Here is a 9,215-nt window from a genome sequence, read left to right as displayed (position 1 = left end):
AGTACATGAGAAACATTACTTTAGTATAAGAGTAACAAATTTAATAGAAAGCTCTTAAGAAAATTGGAAATATCAAAGGAACATTCTATCCAAAGATGGACACAATAAAGGACAGAAACAGTAAGATCTAATAGAAGCTGAAGAGATTAAAAAGCGATGGAAGGAACACCGAGAAGAACTGTACAAAAAAGATCTTAATGACCGAGATGACTATGAAGGTGTGGTCACTCACCCAGAACCAGACGTTCCGGAATGTGAAGTCAAGTGGGCCTTAGGAAACACTGCTGTCAGTAAAGCTAGTGGAGGCGATGGAATTCCAGGAGAGCTATTTAAAATCCTAAAAAAATGATGATATAAAAGTGCTGCATTCAATCTGTCAGCAAATTTGGAAAACCACAGGACTGGAAAAGGTAAATTCTCATTCCAATTCCCAAGAAGGGCAGTACTTAAGAATGTTCACACCACTGGACAATTGCACTCATCTCCCATGCTAGTAAGGTTATGCTCAATATTTTGCATGCTAGGCTTCAGCAATACATGAACTGAGATTTTCCAGATGTCCGAGTTAGATTTAGAAAAGACAGAGGAACCAGAGATCAAATTGCCAACATTCCTTGGATCATAGAGAAAGCAAAGGAATTCCAGAAAAATATCTACCTCTGTTTCATTGACTACACTAAAGCCTTTGACTGTGTGGATCATAACAAATGGTGGAAAACTCTTAAAGTGATAGGAATACCAGACCATCTTACCTGTCTCCTGAGAAAACTGTATGCCAGTCAAGAAGCAAGAGTCAGAACCTTGTATGGAACAACTGACTGGTTCAGGATTGAGGAAGGAGTATGATGAGGTTGTTTATTGTCATCCTTTTTATTTAACTTATATGCAAAGCACATCATGAGAAATGTCAGGCTAGATGAGTTACAAGCTGGAATCATGACCACTGGGAGATTTATCAACAAATATGCAGATGATACCACTCTAATGGCAGAAAGTAAAGAGGGACTAAAGAATCTCTTGAGGGTGAAGGAGAAGAGTGAAAAAGCCAGCTAAAACTCAATATTAAAAAAAGCTAAGATCATGGCATCCAGACCCATCACTTCATGGCAAATAGAAATGAAAAATGTGGAAGCAGTGACAGATTTTCTCTTCTTGGGCTCTAAAATCACTGAGGACGGTGACTGAAACCATGAAATTAGAAGACAATTGTTTCTTGGCAAGAAATCTATGACAAACCTAGACAGTGTGTTAAAAAGCAAAGGTGTTATTTTGCCAACAAAGATCCATATAGTTAAGGCTACAGTCTTTCCATTAGTCACATACAGTTGAGAGAGCTGGACTATAAAGAATGCAGAGCACCAAACAATTGATGCTTTCGAGCTGTGGTACTGGAGAAGACTCTTGAGAGTCCCTTGGACCACAAGGAGATCAAAGCAGTCGATCTTGAAGGAAATCAGCCCTGAAAACTCATTGGAAGGGCTGCTGCTGAAGCTCCAATACTTTGGCCACCTGATGTGAACAGCCAATTCATTGGAAAAGAACTTGATGCTGGAAAAGACTGAATGAAGAAGAGGGCAACAGAGGGATGAGATGGTTGAATGGAATCACCGATGAAATGGATATGAACTTGGGCAAACTCCAGGAGATGATGAGGAACAGGATGGCCTGGCTTGCAACATTCCATGGGGTTGTGAAGAATTGGACATGACCTGGCAAGTGAATAACATGTCAAGTTATCAATAACATGTCAAGTTAAAGTTGAGCTTTAAGATGCTTTAAGATGCATCTAGGATGTAATCAAATCTCTAACAAGAGTTCTAAGACTATATCTCCAGTTTAGGGATGTCTTCTGGAACCAGAAATCAGGTGAACATAATGAAAACTTATATATATCTCAAATATATATGTTCAGGTGAATATATAGATATATATATTCTCTCTAAAGAGAGAGGGAGGTTAACAAACTTTAAAGTCTGCTCATATTTAAAGGTATGGGAAAGGAGAAAGGAATAATGATGCTATAAAGAAGCAACTAGAATTGTTGAAGTTAAATTAAAACTTATGAATCTTGTCATAGATCACACAACTAGTAAATAGGGGTATGATTAAAACACAGACCCACTTGATTCCAAAGTTCATTCTCTTTACAAATCACAATGTGGGCTTTTATAAGTAATATCCTTTACAGAACAGGAAACTGGAAGATAATTTGACTACCAATTGAATACCCTGGTGAGCCTGTGCTTTTATCTTTATTATGACTATTTTAAATATTTGGGAAAATAGTGTAGGGCATCAGTCTTTGCCAAGACCCTATAAAATAATTCAACTGCTATGAATCACTCATATATAAAATACTTTTGTTACCAATTGTCTGAAAACCTAAACAATTCTAAAATTTTATACTTAGTATTAGATATTAATAAAATAGTTTCTTACTAGGCCATTCCCTACACATACATACACACATATATTCACACATAAACACACCCCACACAGAATTTCTACTTCAAAGAGCCTGAGTGTAAATCTCCAGTATCTGAAAAGAAATGTCATTGATAAAATGGCTGCAAATAATTAAAGCATGCATTGTGTAGTCTTTACTGAGCTTATTTTCAGGAGCCTGGTACATATGTTTAGCTTTTAAATTTAAGTAAGTCCCTTAATTTTTTAAATGTGATTTGGCTAAACTTTTCTTTGTTCTTTACCAAAACCACTGATTTTCTCACTTGGAAAAGTGATCAAGGTGGTAGAGTGGCCAATGATGTACATTTGGGAGCTGCATTTTAAAACCTTTGATGGGAGTTCTCTCATATAATTGGTGCTATATCTCACAGACTCTGTACTTCTCCCAATTCAGTCTACAAACTCAGGGTTTAGTATAGCCATCTGCGCCTGACTAGGGCAGTTAACTCTTACAAAGAGGTTTCCATACCTGACTGAACATTGAAACATTTGAGTAAATTAAAATACCCTTGTCAGGGTTTTATGCCTAGAAATATGGATTAATTCCTCTGTGGTTGTATATATGCATTAATACTTTTTTCCCCAAAAGTATCCAGGTGGTTTTAAGATGAAGTCATAATTGAGAACCAGCATCTTACCAGATCCATGGTAAATTTTACATAGCATTACTTTTATGTTTAAAAACAAATATTTGCCAGTATGTTATCTTTTAAAAACTTATGTTTTGCTGCTCCTGTACATTTAGTAACAAAATAATTTGGTTTCTCTAAACAAGGACTTAGAAAATATCTCTTTAGGAACTGTAAAATAGCAAAATTATTTCAATCAAGGGGCACTTCATAAAAATTATCCATTAAACTGTCTTAATGCCTTTAATTTCATTTTTAAAGCTAATCATGCACTCTCTGAAATAAAACTAAGGAATGTCACCCCAGGCTAAACATTGGCTGAGAGCAGTAAAGAGAAATGCCACCTTCCATAATTCATATTCACCAAATATCCTAGGCTTTGTTAACAGAAGGTTTGTTCCTGTGTTTACCATGATTTTTTTCTCTTTAAACTTCAAACTAAAAAGAACAAAAGTCTTTTAGTATTTAAATCTCAGAAATAAATTCCTCTGATTGGCCTATCTGAAAGTATTTTTAGGCAGAGTCTTCTGAAGTTAAAGCTGCCACAATTTGCTGAACATATATGTTCAGCATATATAAAGAAAGAGAGGTCATTTCCTTGCAAGTATCCATTTCCCTTGTGGAATTCTTAAAGATTCACGAGGGACAGATATCAGACCAAGGGCAGGAATATCTTCCAAACACAGTTACCTGTGTAAAGAACATCTGATATATTTTCACAATGTATATTCACAGCATAAGATCAAAAGGAAAAACCCGAATGAACTTTTCAGCCAACACACAACACAACAAAAAGAAAAGCAAGACGTATCGAGGAAACCCTTAGATTGATTGGCATTTAGGTAGTGTTCTGCAGATTCTTCATGACACTTTGGTTATGTGACACTATCAGTGCACTAGAATTTAAGAGACTTGAGGTCAGGGATGATATTTTACATTTTGTCTCATGGGGGTTTGGCCCATAACAATTTTTTTTTTTTCCTTTACAATATTGTATTGGTTTTGCCATACATTGATATGGATCTGCCATGAGTGTACATGTTTCCCATCCTGAACCCCCCTCCCTCCCCAACCCATCCTTCAGGGTCATCCTAGTACACCAGCCCCGAGTACCCTGTATCATGCATCAAACCTGGACTGGTGATTCGTTTCACATATGATAATTTACATATTTCAATGCCATTCTCCTACATCACCTGGCCCTCGGCCTCTCCCACAGAGTCCAAAAGACTGTTCTATACATCTGTGTCTCTTTTGCTGTCTCCTATGTAGGGTTATCATTACCACCTTTCTAAATTCCATATATATGCGTTAGTATAGTGTATTGGTGTTTTTCTTTCTGGCTTACTTCACTCTGTATAATGAAGGCTCCAGTTTCATCCACCTCATTAGAACTAATTCAAATTTATTCTTTTTAAAGGCTGAGTAATATTCTAATGTGTATATGTACCACTTTAGCTTCATTTGCTATTATTTTATCCGATTCTGAGGGCTGTCTTTTCACCTTGCTTATAGTTTCCTCTGCTGTGCAGAAGCTTTTAATTTTAATTGTCCCATTTGTTTATTTTTGCTTTTATTTCCAATATTCTGGGAGGTGGGTCATAGAGGATCCTGCTGTGGTTTATGTCAGAGAGTGTTTTGCTTATGTTTTCCTCTAGGAGTTTAATAGTTTCTGGTGTTATGTTTAGATCTTTAATCCATTTTGAGTTTATTTTTGTGTATGGTGTTAGAAAGTGTTACTAGTTTCATTCTTTTACAAGTGGTTGACCAGTTTTACCAGCACCACTTTTTAAAGAGATTGTCTTTTCTCCATTGTATATTCTTGCCTCCTTTGTCAAAGATAAGGTATCCATAGGTGTGTGGATTTATTGCTGGGCTTTCTATTTTGTTCCATTGGTCTATATTTCTGCCTTTGTGCCAGTACCATACTGTCTTGATGACTGGCTTTAGGTAGAGCCTGAAGTCAGGCAGGTTGATTCCTCCAGTTCCATTCTTCTTTCTCAAGATTGCTTTGGCTATTCGAGGTTTTTTGTATTTCCAAACAAATTGTGAAATTATTTGTTCTAGTTCTCTGAAAAATACCATTGGTAGCTTGATAGGGGTTGCATTTAATCTATAGATTGCTTTCGGTAGTATACTCATTTTCACTATATTGATTCTTTCAATCCATGAACATGGTATATTTCTCCATCTATTAGTGTCCTCTTTGATTTCTTTCACCAGTGTTTTATAGTTTTCTATATATAGGTCTTTTCTTTCTTTAGGTAGATATATTCCTGAGTATTTTATTCTTTTCGTTGCAATGGTAAATGGAATTGTTTCCTTAATTTCTCTTTCTATTTTCTCATTGTTAGTATATAGGAATGCAAGGGATTTCTTTGTGTTGATTTTATATCCTGCAACTTTACTATATTCATTGATTAGCTCTAGTAATTTTCTGGTGGAGTCTTTAGGGTTTTCTATGTAGAGGATCATGTCATCTGCAAACAGTGAGAGCTTTACTTCTTCTTTTCCAATTTGGATTCCTTTTATTTCTTTTTCTGCTCTGATTGCTGTGCCCAAAACTTTCAAAATTATGTTGAATAGTAGTGGTGAAAGTGGGCACCCTTGTCTTGTTCCTGACTTTAGGGGAAATGCTTTCAATTTTTCACTATTGAGGATAATGTTTGCTGTGGGTTTGTCATATATAGCCGTTATTATGTTGAGGTATGTTCCTTCTATTTCTGCTTCATGGAGGGTTTTTATCATAAATGGATGTTGAATTTTGTCAAAGGCTTTCTCTGCATCTATTGAGATAATCATATGGTTTTTATTTTTCAATTTGTTAATGTGGTGTATTACATTGATCGATTTGCAGATATTGAAGAATCCTTGCATCCCTGGGATAAAGCCCACTTGGTCATGATGTATGATCTTTTTAATGTGTTGTTGGAATCTCTTTGCTAGAATTTTGTTAAGGATATTTGCATCTATGTTCATCAGTGATATTGGCCTGTAGTTTTCTTTTTTGTAGCATTTTTGTCAGGTTTTGGTATTAGGGTGATGGTGGCCTCATAGAATGAGTTTGGAAGTTTAACTTCCTCTGCAATTTTCTGGAAGAGTTTGGGTAGGATAGGTGTTAGCTCTTCTCTAAATTTTTGGTAGGATTCAGCTGTGAAGCTGTCTGGTCCTGGGCTTTTGTTCGCTGGAAGATGACTGATTACAGTTTCAATTTCCATGCTTGTGATGGGTCTTTTAAGATTTTCTTTCTTCCTGGTTCAGTTTTGGAAAGTTGTACTTTTTAAAGAAATTGTCCATTTCTTCCAAGTTGTCCATTTTATTTGCTTATATTTGCTGATAATAGTCTCTTATGATCCTTTGTATTTCTGTGTTGTCTGTTGTGATCTCTCCATTTTAATTTCTAATTTGTTGATTTGATTTTTCTCCCTTTGTTTCTTGATGAGTCTGGCTAATGGTTTGTCAATTTATTTATCTTCCCAAAGAACCAGCTTTTAGCTTTGTTGATTTTTGCTATGGTCTCTTTTGTTTATTTTTTATTTATTTATTTTTGCATTTATTTCTGCCCTAATTTTAAAGGTTTCTTTCCTTCTACTAACCCTGGGGTTCTTCCTTTCTTCCTTTTCTACTTGCTTTAGGTGTAGAGTTAGGTTATTTATTTGACTTTTTTCTTGTTTCTTGAGGTAAGCCTGTATTGCCATGAACCTTCCCCTTAGCACTGCTTTTAGGTTTTGGGTTTTTGTGTTTTCATTTTCATTCGTTTCTGTGCATATTTTAATTTATTTTTTTTAATTTCTTCTGTGATTTGTTGGTTATTCAGCAGCGTGTTGTTCAGCTTCCATATGTTGGAATTTTTAATAGCTTTTCTCCTGTAATTGAGATCTAATCTTACTGCACTGTGGTCAGAAAAGATGGTTGGAATGATTTCAATTTTTTTGAATTCACCAAGGCTAGATTTATGGCCCAGGATGTGATCTGTCCTGGAGAAGGTTCCATGTGTGCTTGAGGAAAAAGGTGATTTCATTGTTTTGGGGTGAAATGTTCTATAAATATCAATTAGGTCTAACTGGTCTATTGTATCATTTAAAGTTTGTGTTTCCTTGTTAATTTCCTGTTTAGTTGATCTATCCATAGGTGTGGGTGGGTATTAAAGTCTCCCACTATGACCATGTTATTGTTAATTTCCCCAATTTATGTAACCAGGAAGTGACTAGAATAACAGCACTTCTTGACATTCAATATATTAATAACAGAAGGGATGAATTAATGCTTTAGAGTTGTGATATTTGTTGTTATTTTAAATGTAGGTGGATCAGAAATATTATAAATAGAATCAGTTGACTTACTTCAATAGAGCGTAATGACAAATGACAACAATCATGCTGCAATTCAACAGCAACAACAAATAATTACACATTGAATGAACCTGACAGAAGACCTTTAAAATGTTGCCAAACTCTATTTGGATAAACTGAATGTTTACAACAAGCCTAATGATTTCATCAGTCTTAATTATAATTGTGGTTTAGTATAAAGCTCACATTCACTAAAAGTAATGAAGAATGTGTCAAATGTTTGAAGAGAAACAATTAACCACTGCCCAAATGGTTATTGTTTTGCAAATAATCAGAAACTGGGGAAAATGATGGTAATTACAAGAGAAGGTCTATTGTCTATAAACCACCACAGTGTTTCCCTTACCCAGCAGCTTGGTGTGATGAATTCTTAAGACTTGTACCCTACTTCTCCCTCTTTCTATGAAATTTTATGCAAGATTTTTCTGAAAATACATTTTTTTAATTTCAAAATGACAAAAACAAAAAAGCAACTGTTGTTTAATTATCTATTTGTATCATGTTGCTTAAAATACATGTAAGATGATTTGAGCAAAATCTGTTTAAAAGGAAGTTCAAGTTTTCACATAAAATTTTCAACATTAAAATTAGTAAAAAAAAAAAAAAAAAAAGATTATTAAGCTTTAAGACTAAGAGATTATGTAAACTGATGGACCTTTTGAATGTCCATGGACCATTCAACTGTCTTCAAAATATGATGCAAGCATAACAATATTTACATAGATATATAAATGACTAAATATCATTGAGTCTATAATTCCTTGTATCTCAGAGTAATTGTCATTTCCTGTAAACCTTTCCACCTTTGGATGGGGTATTCATTAAACATTTTAAATATAGGCAGAATTCCATTATCTTAATCTTATATACTTTGTGTAGAAAAGATATTTTTCTTTGGACATTTAGTTTGCTTCCAACTTTTTAATAATGGCTCTGAGACCATAAACATTTTGTCTAATTTCTTACTTTAAAATTACTTCTTGAGAATTACTTTTCTGGGTGAATATTTCTAAAGGGAAATGCAGTTTTAAAGTATGTAGGTTTTTTGATTAGCTCTAGAAAGAAAAGCACAAATATTTCTAAGTATGTTCTGTGCTTAGTTGCTCAGTCGTGTCCAACTCTTTGTGACCCCATGGACAGAGGATCCTGGAGGGCTATAGTCCATGGGGATTCTCCAGGTAAGAATAGTGGAGTGGGTTGCTATACCCTCCTCCAGGGGATCTTCCCAATTCAGGGACTGAACCCAGGTCTCCCACATTTCAGACAGATGCTTTACCATCTGAGCCACCAGGGAAGTCCAATTTTAAGTATAAGAGGCATATAAATTGCATGAACCCCTAAAGCCACTATGTAGTGTTTACACTTTATTTTCCTTTGCTAGCTTAATAGGATTATAATTCCACCTTAAAATTGTTTTAATTTACATCTATTTAATTGCTACTGAGACTATACTTATTTCTGTAAAATACCATGCTGCCTGTTATTCTTGGTGTAGTAAATGTTATAAATTCTGAGGACTAATTACAGATATAGATTGTTACATGGATTTGCTACTATTTTTACACCTTGATGCTTATATTTTATGTATATTTACTGATTCTATCAGTTAATAAATTTGTAGAAGACATTTATTTCAAGGTAGACATATGAGCCTAAGCATCTAACTTATAATACCTCCCAAATCCTCATTGAAAGTGAGCTAAGAAATGAGCTTTTTCACATGTAACAGTGCTGGAAAACAGGGAAGGGTGCCATCAGTTAGCAAAAA

The 9,215-nt window shown here is 34.8% G+C and overlaps 1 protein-coding gene across 1 annotated transcript in view; it reads right to left on the bottom strand.

The window, feature by feature from the left end:
* Positions 1–367: 367 nt before the first annotated feature.
* The window catches only part of LOC129619891 (uncharacterized), a 684,565-nt gene continuing 675,717 nt past the window's right edge, over positions 368–9,215 (bottom strand). The window contains exon 4 of the transcript XR_008698254.1: positions 368–1,709. The gene's annotated coding sequence lies outside the window, so the exon portion shown is untranslated. The remainder of the gene's footprint in view (positions 1,710–9,215) is intronic.

This window comes from Bubalus kerabau, chromosome 9 (assembly GCF_029407905.1).
Source record: "Bubalus kerabau isolate K-KA32 ecotype Philippines breed swamp buffalo chromosome 9, PCC_UOA_SB_1v2, whole genome shotgun sequence".
In the NCBI taxonomy this organism is placed as follows: domain Eukaryota; kingdom Metazoa; phylum Chordata; class Mammalia; order Artiodactyla; family Bovidae; genus Bubalus; species Bubalus kerabau.
This window is presented reverse-complemented; position numbering and strand designations above follow the sequence as displayed.